Genomic DNA, 16,100 nt, shown 5'->3' with positions numbered 1-16,100 from the left:
AACACACATCATTTATACATACAGGTAGCCAGGGTCACACTCCAACACACATCATTTATACATACAGGTAGCCAGGGTCACACTCCAACACACATCATTTATACATACAGGTAGCCAGGTCACACTCCAACACACATCATTTATACATACAGGTAGCCAGGGTCACACTCAACACACATCATTTATACATACAGGTAGCCAGGGTCACACTCCAACACACATCATTTATACATACAGGTAGCAGGTAGCCAGGGTCACACTCCAACACACATCATTTATACATACAGGTAGCCAGGGTCACACTCCACACATCATTTATACATACAGGTAGCCAGGGTCACACTCCAACACACATCATTTATACATACAGGTAGCCAGGGTCACACTCCAACACACATCATTTATACATCATTTATACATACAGGTAGCCAGGGTCACACTCCAACACACATCATTTATACATACAGGTAGCCAGGGTCACACTCCAACACACATCATTTATACATACAGGTAGCCAGGGTCACACTCCAACACACATCATTTATACATACAGGTAGCCAGGGTCACACTCCAACACACATCATTTATACATACAGGTAGCCAGGGTCACACTCCAACACACATCATTTATACATACAGGTAGCCAGGGTCACACTCCAACACACATCATTTATACATACAGGTAGCCAGGGTCACACTCCAACACACATCATTTATACATACAGGTAGCCAGGGTCACACTCCAACACACATCATTTATACATCATTTTTATACATACAGGTAGCCAGGGTCACACTCCAACACACATCATTTATACATACAGGTAGCCAGGGTCACACTCCAACACACATCATTTATACATACAGGTAGCCAGGGTCACACTCCAACACACATCATTTATACATACAGGTAGCCAGGGTCACACTCCAACACACATCATTTATACATACAGGTAGCCAGGGTCACACTCCAACACACATCATTTATACATACAGGTAGCCAACACACATCATTTATACATACAGGGTCACACTCCAACACACATCATTTATACATACAGGTAGCCAGGGTCACACTCCAACACACATCATTTATACATACAGGTAGCCAGGGGTCACACTCCAACACACATCATTTATACATACAGGTAGCCAGGGTCACACTCCAACACACATCATTTATACATACAGGTAGCCAGGGTCACACTCCAACACACATCATTTATACATACAGGTAGCCAGGTCACACTCCAACACACATCATTTATACATACAGGTAGCACACTCCAACACACACATCATTTATACATACAGGTAGCCAGGGTCACACTCAAACACACATCATTTATACATACAGGTAGCCAGGGTCACACTCCAACACACATCATTTATACATACAGGTAGCCAGGGTCACACTCCAACACACATCATTTATACATACAGGTAGCCAGGGTCACACTCCAACACACATCATTTATACATACAGGTAGCCAGGTCACACTCCAACACACATCATTTATACATACAGGTAGCCAGGATCACACTCCAACACACATCATTTATACATACAGGTAGCCAGGGTCACACTCCAACACACATCATTTATACATACAGGTAGCCAGGGTCACACTCCAACACACATCATTTATACATACAGGTAGCCAGGGTCACACTCCAACACACATCATTTATACATACAGGTAGCCAGGGTCACACTCCAACACACATCATTTATACATAGCAGGGTCACACTCCAACACACATCATTTATACATACAGGTAGCCAGGGTCACACTCCAACACACATCATTTATACATACAGGTAGCCAGGTCACACTCCAACACACATCATTTACAGTGTGTGTGAATTGGACCATGTTACTGTCCTGCTAAGCATTCAAAATGTAATGAGTTATTTTGGGTGTCAAGGAAAATGTATGGAGTAGAAAGTACATTATTTTCTCTTGGAATGTAGTGAAGTAAAAGTTGTCAGAATATCAAAAGTAAAGTACAGATACCCCAAAATGACTGAAGTATATTAAAATAAAAGTACTATTTTACTATTTTTACTTTTAAGTACTTGTCACCACTGTCCCCCTGATATCCTATGGCTGGTCAAAGTCTATAATGTGGCCTCCCGGGTGGCGCAGTGGTCTAAGGCTCGGGTTTGGCCGGTAGGGATATCCTTGTCTCATCGCGCACCAGCGCTCCTGTGGCGGGCCGGGCGCAGTGCACTCTAACCAAGGTCACCAGGTGCACGTTGTTTCCTCCGACACATTGGTGCGGCTGGCTTCCGGATTGGATGTGCGCTGTGTTAAGAAGCAGTGCGGCTTGGTTGGGTTGTGTTTCGGAGGACGCGTGACTTTCGACCGCCGTCTCTCCCGAGAGTTGTAGCGATGAGACAAGATAGTAACTACTAATAATTGGATACTATGAAATTGGGGGTAAAATTCAACAACAAAAAGTCTGTAATATACCGTCCGTCTGATATGCTAGGGCTGGGTTCGCTCCGTGAGACCCCAGAAGGAGAATCTGTTCCTCCATGTGAATGACGGGAGCTCCTTCAGTCTCTACAGGTAGTGGCCAGCTCAGAGCTCAACCACAGGTGAGGACGTACCTGTAGGCTCCCTTTTATTATAGCACCCTCTTCCCTACATAGTGCACTACTTTAGACCAGGGCCCATAGCACCCTCTTCCCTACATAGTGCACTACTTTAGACCAGGGCCTCTTCCCTGTATAGTGCACTACTTTAGACCAGGGCCCATAGCACCCTCTTCCCTGTATAGTGTACTACTTCCCTGTATAGTGCACTACTTTAGACCAGGCCCATAGCACCCTTTCCCTGTATAGTGCACTACTTTAGACCAGTGCCCATAGCACCGTCTTCCCTGTATAGTATACTACTTCCCTGTATAGAGTACTACTTTAGACCAGGGCCCATAGCACCCTCTTCCCTGTATAGTGCACTACTTTAGACCAGGGCCCATAGCACCCTCTTCCTGTATAGTGCACTACTTTAGACCAGGGCCCATAGCACCCTCTTCCTGTATAGTGCACTACTTTAGACCAGGGCCCATAGCACCCTCTTCCCTGTATAGTGCACTACTTTAGACCAGGGCCCATAGCACCCTCTTCCCTGTATAGTGTACTATTTTAGACCAGGACCCATAGCACCCTCTTCCCTGTATAGTGCACTACTTTAGACCAGGGCCCATAGCACCCTCTTCCCTGTATAGTGCACTACTTTAGACCAGGGCCCATAGCACCCTCTTCCCTGTATAGTGCACTACTTTAAACCAGGGCCCATAGCACCCTCTTCCCTGTATAGTGCACTACTTTAGACCAGGGCCCATAGCACCCTCTTCCCTGTATAGTGCACTACTTTAGACCAGGGCCCATAGCACCCTCTTCCCTGTATAGTGCACTACTTTAGACCAGGGCCCATAGCACCCTTTTCCCTGTATAGTGCACTACTTTAAACCAGGGCCCATAGTACCCTCTTCCTGTATAGTGCACTACTTTAGACCAGGGCCCATAGCACCCTCTTCCCTGTATAGTGCACTACTTTAAACCAGGGCCCATAGTACCCTCTTCCCTGTAAGTGCACTACTTTAAAACAGGGCCCATAGCACCCTCTTCCTGTATAGTGCACTACTTTAAACCAGGGCCCATAGTACCCTCTTCCCCGTATAGTGCACTACTTTAGACCAGGGCCCATAGCACCCTCTTCCCTGTATAGTGCACTACTTTAGACCAGGGCCCATAGCACCCTCTTCCGTGTATAGTGCACTGCTTTAGACCAGGGCCCATAGCACCCTCTTCCCTGTATAGTGCACTACTTTAGACCAGGGCCCATAGTACCCTCTTCCCTGTATAGTGCACTACTAGACCAGGGCCCATAGCACCCTCTTCCCTGTATAGTGCACTACTTTAAACCAGGGCCCATAGCACCCTCTTCCCTGTATAGTGCACTACTTTAGACCAGGGCCCATAGCACCCTCTTCCTGTATAGTGCACTACTTTAGACCAGGGCCCATAGCACCCTTTTCCTTGTATAGTGCACTACTTTAAACCAGGGCCCATAGTACCCTCTTCCCTGTATAGTGCACTACTTTAAACCAGGGCCCATAGTACCCTCTTCCCTGTATAGTGCACTACTTTAGACCAGGGCCCATAGCACCCTCTTCCCTGTATAGTGCACTACTTTAGACCAGGGCCCATAGCACCCTCTTCCCTGTATAGTGCACTACTTTAGACCAGGGCCCATAGCACCCGCTTCCATGTATAGTGCACTACTTTAGACCAGGGCCCATAGCACCCTTTTCCCCTGTATAGTGCACTACTTTAAACCAGGGCCCATAGTACCCTCTTCCCTGTATAGTGCACTACTTTAAACCAGGGCCCATAGCACCCTCTTCCCCGTATAGTGCACTACTTTAAACCAGGGCCCATAGTACCCTCTTCCCTGTATAGTGCACTACTTTAAACCAGGGCCCATAGCACCCTCTTCCCTGTATAGTGCACTACTTTAAACCAGGGCCCATAGCACCCTTTTCCCTGTATAGTGCACTACTTTAGACCAGGGCCCATAGTACCCTCTTCCCTTTGGGGTGAAGTAACTTGTGTAGTTATGTGATATATTACTATACCTGTCATGAGTATTTTTCATTGGCTTGATTATCACTTCTCTGTTCTTTCCTGGTTGTTTCTTCTTCTCCAGACTGCTGACGTTTGGGAGCGCTGTGGAGATCTCAGGAAGCCTGGTCACGAGTCCCAGCCGCAAGCAGGACGTGGAACTGCAGGCTGACCAGATAGATGTGGTTGGAGAATGTAACCCTGTGGTGAATATATAACCTGATAGATGTGGTTGGAGAATGTAAATATATAACCAGATAGATGTGGTTGGAGAATGTAAATATATAACCAGATAGATGTGGTTGGAGAATGTAACCCTGTGGTGAATATATAACCTGATAGATGTGGTTGGAGAATGTAAATATATAACCAGATAGATGTGGTTGGAGAATGTAAATATATAACCAGATAGATGTGGTTGGAGAATGTAACCCTGTGGTGAATATATAACCTGATAGATGTGGTTGGAGAATGTAAATATATAACCAGATAGATGTGGTTGGAGAATGTAAATATATAACCAGATAGATGTGGTTGGAGAATGTAAATATAGAACCTGATAGATGTGGTTGGAGAATGTAAATATATAACCAGATAGATGTGGTTGGAGAATGTAAATATATAACCAGATAGATGTGGTTGGAGAATGTAAATATATAACCAGATAGATGTGGTTGGAGAATGTAAATATAGAACCTGATAGATGTGGTTGGAGAATGTAAATATATAACCAGATAGATGTGGTTGGAGAATGTAAATATATAACCAGATAGATGTGGTTGGAGAATGTAAATATATAACCAGATAGATGTGGTTGGAGAATGTAAATATAGAACCTGATAGATGTGGTTGGAGAATGTAAATATATAACCTGATAGATGTGGTTGGAGAATGTAAATATATAACCAGATAGATGTGGTTGGAGAATGTAAATATATAACCAGATAGATGTGGTTGGAGAATGTAAATATATAACCAGATAGATGTGGTTGGAGAATGTAACCCTGTGGTAAATATAGAACCTGATAGATGTGGTTGGAGAATGTAAATATAGAACCTGATAGATGTGGTTGGAGAATGTAAATATATAACCAGATAGATGTGGTTGGAGAATGTAAATATAGAACCAGATAGATGTGGTTGGAGAATGTAAATATAGAACCTGATAGATGTGGTTGGAGAATGTAAATATAGAACCAGATAGATGTGGTTGGAGAATGTAAATATAGAACCTGATAGATGTGGTTGGAGAATGTAAATATATAACCAGATAAATGTGGTTGGAGAATGTAAATATAGAACCAGATAGATGTGGTTGGAGAATGTAAATATAGAACCAGATAGATGTGGTTGGAGAATGTAAATATAGAACCTGATAGATGTGGTTGGAGAATGTAAATATAGAACCAGATAGATGTGGTTGGAGAATGTAAATATAGAACCTGATAGATGTGGTTGGAGAATGTAAATATAGAACCTGATAGATGTGGTTGGAGAATGTAAATATATAACCAGATAGATGTGGTTGGAGAATGTAACCCTGTGGTAAATATATAACCAGATAGATGCGGTTGGAGAATGTAAATATAGAACCTGATAGATGCGGTTGGAGAATGTAAATATATAACCAGATAGATGCGGTTGGAGAATGTAAATATAGAACCTGATAGATGCGGTTGGAGAATGTAAATATATAACCAGATAGATGCGGTTGGAGAATGTAAATATAGAACCAGATAGATGTGGTTGGAGAATGTAAATATATAACCAGATAGATGCGGTTGGAGAATGTAAATATAGAACCTGATAGATGCGGTTGGAGAATGTAAATATATAACCAGATAGATGCGGTTGGAGAATGTAAATATAGAACCAGATAGATGTGGTTGGAGAATGTAAATATATAACCAGATAGATGCGGTTGGAGAATGTAAATATAGAACCTGATAGATGCGGTTGGAGAATGTAAATATAGAACCTTTCTCATGCTCTGTTGTGTCAGGACTTCCCCTTTAAGATCAAGGAGAAACATGGTCTAGAATACATCCGTCAGTTTCCTCTTTACCTGAGGTGTAGAACCAACGCCTTCAGTTCCCTGCTGAGGATACGCAGCGAAGCCACCACTGCAATACAGCAATATTTCAAGGTGAGATGAGACCAATGTTAGACCAGGAGACTAGAATATCAATCAAATGTATTTATAAAGCCCTTCTAAAACCCCAAACAGCAAGCAAAGGCAGGTGTTGAAGCACGGTGGCTAGGAAAAACTCTAGAAACCTAGAGTGGAACCAGGCTATGAGGGGTGACCAGTCCTCTTCTGGCTGTGCCGGTTGGAGATTATAAACCTAGAGAGGAACCAGGCTCTGAGGGGTGGAGATTATAAACCTAGAGAGGAACCAGGCTATGAGGGTGTCCAGTCCTCTACTGGCTGTGCCGGGTGGAGATTATAAACCTAGAGAGGAACCAGGCTATAAGGGGTGGCCTGTCCTCTTCTGGCTGTGCCGGGTGGAGATTATAAACCTAGAGAGGAACCAGGCTATGAGGGGTGGCCAGTCCTCTACTGGCTGTGCCGGTTGGAGATTATAAACCTAGAGAGGAACCAGGCTCTGAGGGGTGGAGATTATAAACCTAGAGAGGAACCAGGCTATGAGGGGTGGCCAGTCCTCTACTGGCTGTGCCGGTTGGAGATTATAAACCTAGAGAGGAACCAGGCTCTGAGGGGTGGAGATTATAAACCTAGAGAGGAACCAGGCTATGAGGGGTGGCCTGTCCTCTACTGGCTGTGCCGGTTGGAGATTATAAACCTAGAGAGGAACCAGGCTCTGAGGGGTGGAGATTATAAACCTAGAGAGGAACCAGGCTATGAGGGGTGGCCAGTCCTCTTCTGGCTGTGCCGGGTGGAGATTATAAACCCTGAGAGAGAACCAGGCTATAAGGGGGTGGCCAGTCGTCTTCTGGCTGTGCCGGGTGGAGATTATACACCTGGAGAGGAACCAGGCTATGAGGGGTGGAGATTATAAACCTAGAGAGGAACCAGGCTATGAGGGGTGGCCAGTCCTCCTCTGGCTGTGCCGGGTGGAGATTATACACCTGGAGAGGAACCAGGCTATGAGGGGTGGAGATTTTAAACCTAGAGAGGAACCAGGCTATGAGGGGTGGCCAGTCCTCTTCTGGCTGTGCCGGGTGGATATTATAATAATCACAGTGGTTGTCGGGGATGCAACAGGTCAGCACCTCAGGAGTAAATGTCAGTTGGCTTTTCATAGAATATCATTGTTATACCAACTCATCCTTTTCACATTACTGTCCCAAACCAGGCTTTGCTGGGCTGGTCTGGGCTGGGCTGGGCTGGTCTGGCCTGGGCTGGCCTGGCCTGGGCTGGTCTGGTCTGGCTCGCCTTCTCATCACCGTTGGTGCTGGAAACATGTCGGAAAAGTACAATGTGAAAATAAAATATCCAAGATGACCCAATAGTGTGAAATGTCATTGTTGCAGGAGAAGGGCTTTATTCAGGTCCACACCCCAGTCTGGGTGATAATGTCAGTGTTTTTGTTGTTGCAGGAGAAGGGCTTTATTCAGGTCCACACCCCAGTCTGGATGATAATGTGTTGTTGTTGTTGTTGCAGGAGAAGGGCTTTATTCAGGTCCACACCCCAGTCTGGATGATAATGTGTTGTTGTTGTTGTTGCAGGAGAAGGGCTTTATTCAGGTCCACACCCCAGTCTGGATGATAATGTGTTGTTGTTGTTGTTGCAGGAGAAGGGCTTTATTCAGGTCCACACCCCAGTCTGGATGATAATGTGTTGTTGTTGCAGGAGAAGGGCTTTATTCAGGTCCACACCCCAGTCTGGATGATAATGTGTTGTTGTTGTTGTTGCAGGAGAAGGGCTTTATTCAGGTCCACACCCCAGTCTGGATGATAATGTGTTGTTGTTGTTGTTGCAGGAGAAGGGCTTTATTCAGGTCCACACCCCAGTCTGGATGATAATGTGTTGTTGTTGTTGTTGCAGGAGAAGGGCTTTATTCAGGTCCACACCCAGTCTGGATGATAATGTGTTGTTGTTGTTGTTGCAGGAGAAGGGCTTTATTCAGGTCCACACCCCAGTCTGGATGATAATGTGTTGTTGTTGTTGTTGCAGGAGAAGGGCTTTATTCAGGTCCACACCCCAGTCTGGATGATAATGTGTTGTTGTTGTTGTTGCAGGAGAAGGGGCTTTATTCAGGTCCACACCCCAGTCTGGATGATAATGTGTTGTTGTTGTTGCAGGAGAAGGGCTTTATTCAGGTCCACACCCCAGTCTGGATGATAATGTGTTGTTGTTGTTGTTGCAGGAGAAGGGCTTTATTCAGGTCCACACCCCAGTCTGGATGATAATGTGTTGTTGTTGTTGTTGCAGGAGAAGGGCTTTATTCAGGTCCACACCCCAGTCTGGATGATAATGTGTTGTTGTTGTTGTTGCAGGAGAAGGGCTTTATTCAGGTCCACACCCCAGTCTGGATGATAATGTGTTGTTGTTGTTGTTGCAGGAGAAGGGCTTTATTCAGGTCCACACCCCAGTCTGGATGATAATGTGTTGTTGTTGTTGTTGCAGGAGAAGGGCTTTATTCAGGTCCACACCCCAGTCTGGATGATAATGTGTTGTTGTTGTTGTTGCAGGAGAAGGGCTTTATTCAGGTCCACACCCCAGTCTGGATGATAATGTGTTGTTGTTGTTGTTGCAGGAGAAGGGCTTTATTCAGGTCCACACCCCAGTCCTCACCTCTAATGACTGTGAAGGGGCAGGAGAGCTCTTCCAGGTTGAGGTGAGCTCTGTCTGTCAGAGAATTACAATTCTGATCTGTCTGTCAGAGAATTACAATTCTGATCTGTCTGTCAGAGAATTACAATTCTGATCTGTCTCAGAGAATTACAATTCTGATCTGTCTGTCAGAGAATTACAATTCTGATCTGTCTGTCAGAGAATTACAATTCTGATCTGTCTGTCAGAGAATTACAATTCTGATCTGTCTCAGAGAATTACAATTCTGATCTGTCTGTCAGAGAATTACAATTCTGATCTGTCTGTCAGAGAATTACAATTCTGATCTGTCTGTCAGAGAATTACAATTCTGATCTGTCTCAGAGAATTACAATTCTGATCTGTCTCAGAGAATTACAATTCTGATCTGTCTCAGAGAATTACAATTCTGATCTGTCTCAGAGAATTACAATTCTGATCTGTCTGTCAGAGAATTACAATTCTGATCTGTCTGTCAGAGAATTACAATTCTGATCTGTCTGTCAGAGAATTACAATTCTGATCTGTCTCAGAGAATTACAATTCTGATCTGTCTGTCAGAGAATTAAAATTCTGATCTGTCCGTCAACAAAATGCCGCAGTAAATAAAACCTCAGCATAATGATGACACTACTTGGGACTTTTTCGTTTGAACATCTGCTTGTTTTTAAGAGAAGGATTACTGTGTCTTCTATCTTCCCTCAGCCTGCAGGTCAGGAGAAGAACCAGGATGAGGAAGGGCACCAACACTTCTTCTCTGTCCCAGCGTACCTGACTGTCTCTGGGCAGCTGCATCTGGAGGTCATGGCTGGGTGAGGACATACTGGAACTCAGTACCATGCTTTCATTCAGTCAGTCTTTTGGTCACTCACTCATTCACTCATTCACTCACTCATTCATAAGATCCAGGGAGAGTATTGTACGAATGCAGTATTTATAGTTTGTGTGTCCTATGTCTCTTCCAGGGCGTTTCCTGGAGTGTACACTTTTGGACCAACGTTCGGGCAGAGAACTCTCAGAGCAGACGTCACCTGGCTGAGTTCTACATGGTGGAGGCAGAGATCTCCTTCACACAGTCACTCGAGGATCTAATGAAGGTATGGAATATAAGTCCCATTATATAAAACCTTTCTATCTTGTAATACTCTACTGTACATGGTGGAGGCAGAGATCTCCTTCACACAGTCACTAGAGCAGTGGTTTTCAAACCTCTCCCTCGGGACCCCCAGCTGTTCCAAACCTCTCCTCTGGAACCCAGCTGTTCCAAAACTCTCCTCTGGAACCCCAGCTGTTCCAAACCTCTCCTCAGGAACCCCAGCTGTTCCAAAACTCTCCTCGGGAACCCCAGCTGTTCCAAACCTCTCCTCAGGAACCCCAGCTGTTCCAAACCTCTCCTCGGGAACCCCAGCTGTTCCAAACCTCTCTCCCTCGGGAACCCCCAGCTGTTCCAAACCTCTCCTCGGAACCCCCAGCTGTTCCAAACCTCTCCTCGGAACCCCAGCTGTTCCAAACCTCTCCTCGGGAACCCCCAGCTGTTCCAAACCTCTCCTCGGGAACCCCCAGCTGTTCCAAACCTCTCCTCGGGAACCCCAGCTGTTCCAAACCTCTCTCGGGAACCCCAGCTGTTCCAAACCTCTCCTCGGGAACCCCCCAGCTGTTCCAAACCTCTCCTCGGGAACCCCAGCTGTTCCAAACCTCTCCTCGGGACCCCCAGCTGTTCCAAACCTCTCTCTCGGGAACCCCAGCTGTTCCAAACCTCTCCTCGGGAACCCCAGCTGTTCCAAACCTCTCCTCGGGAACCCCAGCTGTTCCAAACCTCTCCTCGGGAACCCCCAGCTGTTCCAAACCTCTCCTCGGAACCCCAGCTGTTCCAAACCTCTCCCTCGGGAACCCCCAGCTGTTCCAAACCTCTCCTCGGGAACCCCCAGCTGTTCCAAACCTCTCCTCGGGAACCCCCAGCTGTTCCAAACCTCTCCTCTGGAACCCCAGCTGTTCCAAACCTCTCCTCGAGAACCCCCAGCCGTTACATGTATTTGAACTATTCCAGAGCTAGCACACCTGATTCAACTTGTCAACTAATTATCTAAAACCTTGACTACTTGGATCTGGTGAGCTAGTTCAGGGTTTCAACAAAATTGTGAAACGTCTGGGGATCCCGAGGAGAGATTTGAAACAGCTGGTTCCCATCAGTTTGATCCAGTGTTGATATATGGTCTCCTTCTTGACCTGATTGACTAAATTACTCTGCATTAACTTGTGTCCTAGACCTGACTAAATGACTCTGCATTAACTCCTCCTAGACCTGACTAAATGACTCTGCATTAACTCCTCCTAGACCTGACTAAATGACTCTGCATTAACTCCTCCTAGACCTGACTAAATGACTCTGCATTAACTCCTCCTAGACCTGACTAAATGACTCTGCATTAACTCCTTCTAGACCTGACTAAATGACTCTGCATTAACTCCTTCTAGACCTGACTAAATGACTCTGCATTAACTCCTCCTAGACCTGACTAAATGACTCTGCATTAACTCCTGCTAGACCTGACTAAATGACTCTGCATTAACTCCTGCTAGACCTGACTAAATGACTCTGCATTAACTCCTAGACCTGACTAAATGACTCTGCATTAACTCCTGCTAGACCTGACTAAATGACTCTGCATTAACTCCTGCTAGACCTGACTAAATGACTCTGCATTAACTCCTGCTAGACCTGACTAAATGACTCTGCATTAACTCCTAGACCTGACTAAATGACTCTGCATTAACTCCTGCTAGACCTGACTAAATGACTCTGCATTAACTCCTGCTAGACCTGACTAAATGACTCTGCATTAACTCCTGCTAGACCTGACTAAATGACTCTGCATTAACTCCTGCTAGACCTGACTAAATGACTCTGCATTAACTCCTAGACCTGACTAAATGACTCTGCATTAAATTGTGTCCTTCCTCTTCAGGTGATGGAAGACTTGTTCAGGTCTACAACAGAACATCTCTTATCTCATTGTCCTGAAGATGTGGCTTTATATCACAAACACGTGTCACCTGGATACAGGGTGAGACACCAGAAAATATCTAAAACGCAATACCATGCATATAGTCTCTGAACATATTGAATGAACCTTGAACTCCCCCCCCCCCACGCACACACACCCTATCGACCTAAACTAGAGATTATTCTGTTTTCTCTGTTTCTCCCTAGGACTATGTGGATCTAATGATGAAGAAGAGGTTTAATGTGTAAGTGTGTGTCATGATTACGCAAGCTTTAATGTGTCCCAAATTTTGACCAGGACCCATAGGGTAGTAGTGCACTGTATAGGGAATAGGTTGCCTTATGGGTCATGTCTCACCTCTACAAATCCAAATCAAATGTCACATGCTTGGTAATCAACAGGTGTGGAGTAACAGTGAAATGCTTGGTAAACAACAGGTGTAGACTAACAGTGAAATGCTTGGTAAACAACAGGTGTAGACTAACAGTGTAATGCTGACTGAAGGGTCCTTGGTAGACAACAGGTGTAGACTAACAGTGAAATGCTGACTGAAGGGTCCTTGGTAACAACAGGTGTAGACTAACAGTGTAATGCTTGGTAACAACAGGTGTAGACTAACAGTGTAATGCTTGGTAACAACAGGTGTAGACTAACAGTGTAATGCTTGGTAACAACAGGTGTAGACTAACAGTGTAATGCTTGGTAACAACAGGTGTAGACTAACAGTGGAATGCTTGGTAACAACAGGTGTAGACTAACAGTGGAATGCTTGGTAACAACAGGTGTAGACTAACAGTGTAATGCTTGGTAACAACAGGTGTAGACTAACAGTGTAATGCTTGGTAACAACAGGTGTAGACTAACAGTGTAATGCTTGGTAACAACAGGTGTAGACTAACAGTGTAATGCTTGGTAACAACAGGTGTAGACTAACAGTGGAATGCTTGGTAACAACAGGTGGAGACTAACAGTGGAATGCTTGGTAACAACAGGTGTAGACTAACAGTGAATGCTTGGTAACAACAGGTGTAGACTAACAGTGTAATGCTTGGTAACAACAGGTGGAGACTAACAGTGGAATGCTTGGTAACAACAGGTGTAGACTAACAGTGGAATGCTTGGTAACAACAGGTGGAGACTAACAGTGGAATGCTTGGTAACAACAGGTGTAGACTAACAGTGGAATGCTTGGTAACAACAGGTGTAGACTAACAGTGAAATGCTGACTGACTGGTCCTTGGTAAACAGCAATGCAGAGTTAAAGATACCAATGAAGAAGAGAATATAAATATTGACATGAGGAATAAATACAATGAATAATAACAACTATTCAAAATTATTATTCAGACCCTTTGACTTTTTCCACATTTAAATTACATTACAGGCTTATTCTAAAATGTATCAAATAAATGTTTTTCCTCAAAATCTACACTCAATACCCCATATTGACAAATCAAAAACAGGATTTTAGAAGTGTTTGCAAATATATATATATATATGTATGTATGTATGTATGTATGTATGTATGTATGTATGTATGTGTGTATGTGTGTGTGTGTGTGTGTGTGTGTGTGTATATATGTATATGTATGAAATATATGTTTTACATCAGTATTCAGACCATTTGCTATGAGACTCCATATTGATCTCAGGTGCATCCTGTTTCCATTGATCATCCTTGAGATGTTTCTACAACTTGATTGGAGTCCACCTGTGGTAAGGTCAATTGATTGGACATGATTTGGAAAGGCACACACCTGACTATATAAGGTCCCACAGTTGACAGTGCATGTCAGAGCAACAACAAACCATGAGGTCAAAGAATTGACCCGATGGTCACTCTGACAGTGCTCCAGAGTTATTTCCAAATGTATTGTATAATTAGAGCCATATCCCTGTAATGCTTAGAGAATATCTTATGTCAAGTGTTGTTGAAGTGTCGTGGTTGCAGGTTCACCTGCCTTATCTAAAGCCTTTTCCTTTGGGCTGTTGCTGTAGGCCACCAAGTGCTAACAGTCTGTATCTAAATAATATATAATATAGGTGAAATGTTTGATAGTGTATGTGATGTAAACAGAGGAGTTTCTTGGGGACCTGAATATTGACTGGTTTTCATCAAGCTGTCCACTCAACAGGAAGCTTCTCACTGTAACCAGTGCCTGTAATCTGGTTCAGATTATTAATCAACCCACTCAACAGGAAGCTTCTCACTGTAACCAGTGCCTGTAATCTGGTTCAGATTATTAATCAACCCACTCAACAGGAAGCTTCTCACTGTAACCAGTGCCTGTAATCTGGTTCAGATTATTAATCAACCCACTAAACAGGAAGCTTCTCACTGTAACCAGTGCCTGTAATCTGGTTCAGATTATTAATCAACCTACTCAACAGGAAGCTTCTCACTGTAACCAGTGCCTGTAATCTGGTTCAGATTATTAATCAACCCACTCAAGAGGAAGCTTCATACTGTAACCAGTGCCTGTAATCTGGTTCAGATTATTAATCAACCCACTCAACAGTAAGCTTCTCACTGTAACCAGTGCCTGTAATCTGGTTCAGATTATTAATCAACCCACTCAACAGGAAGCTTCTCACTGTAACCAGTGCCTGTAATCTGGTTCAGATTATTAATCAACCCACTCAACAGGAAGCTTCTCACTGTAACCAGTGCCTGTAATCTGGTTCAGATTATTAATCAGCCTACCAGGGTGTTTACAAACACTACAGGAACAGGATCATCTACATGTATCGATCACATCTTTACTACTGTAGAACTCTGTTCGAAAAGCTGTATCTGAACCCATTGGATGCAGTGATCACAAGACAGTGGCTATAAGGAAAGACAAAGTTCCAACAGCTGGGCTTAAAATAGTGCATAAGAGATCATACAAAACATTTTGTTGTGACTCTATGTGGATGATGTTAAAAATATTTGTTGATTATTGATAAACACAAAACCTGTTAAGGAACTGACTGTTAGAACTGTTAAGGCTCCATGGATTGATGAGGAATTGAAAACTGTCTGGTTGAAAGAGATGGAGGTAAAAAGGACTGGGAAAAATTGCTATCGATCAATAATGACAAACCTCAGACACAACTCTGATGGAAAGCTACTGAGGGTGGTATTCACCTGCAGCCACTCCTACTGAGGATGGTATCTGACTTATAGCCACTCCTACTGAGGATGGTAGCTGACTCTATAGCCACTCCTACTGAGGATGGTAGCTGACTCTATAGCCCCTCCTACTGAGGATGGTAGCTGACTCTATAGCCCCTCCTACTGAGGATGGTATCTGACTCTATAGCCACTCCTACTGAGGATGGTAGCTGACTCTATAGCCACTCCTACTGAGGATGGTAGCTGACTCTATAGCCACTCCTACTGAGGATGGTAGCTGACTCTATAGCCCCTCCTACTGAGGATGGTAGCTGACTCTATAGCCACTCCTACTGAGGATGGTAGCTGACTCTATAGCCACTCCTACTGAGGATGGTATCCTGACTCTATAGCCACCCCTACTGACTCTATAGCCACTCCTACTGAGGATGGTAGCTGACTCTATAGCCACTCCTACTGACTCTATAGCCACTCCTACTGAGGATGGTAGCTGACTCTATAGCCACTCCTACTGACTCTATAGCCACTCCTACTGACTCTATAGCCACTCCTACTGAGGATGG

At 44.3% G+C, this 16,100-nt stretch overlaps 1 pseudogene; it reads left to right on the top strand.

The window, feature by feature from the left end:
* Positions 1–2,205: 2,205 nt before the first annotated feature.
* Positions 2,206–12,763, top strand: LOC135536770 (asparaginyl-tRNA synthetase-like; annotated as a pseudogene).
* Positions 12,764–16,100: the final 3,337 nt, after the last annotated feature.

This window comes from Oncorhynchus masou, unplaced genomic scaffold (genome assembly GCF_036934945.1).
Source record: "Oncorhynchus masou masou isolate Uvic2021 unplaced genomic scaffold, UVic_Omas_1.1 unplaced_scaffold_6611, whole genome shotgun sequence".
NCBI classification, from domain to species: domain Eukaryota; kingdom Metazoa; phylum Chordata; class Actinopteri; order Salmoniformes; family Salmonidae; genus Oncorhynchus; species Oncorhynchus masou.
This window is presented reverse-complemented; position numbering and strand designations above follow the sequence as displayed.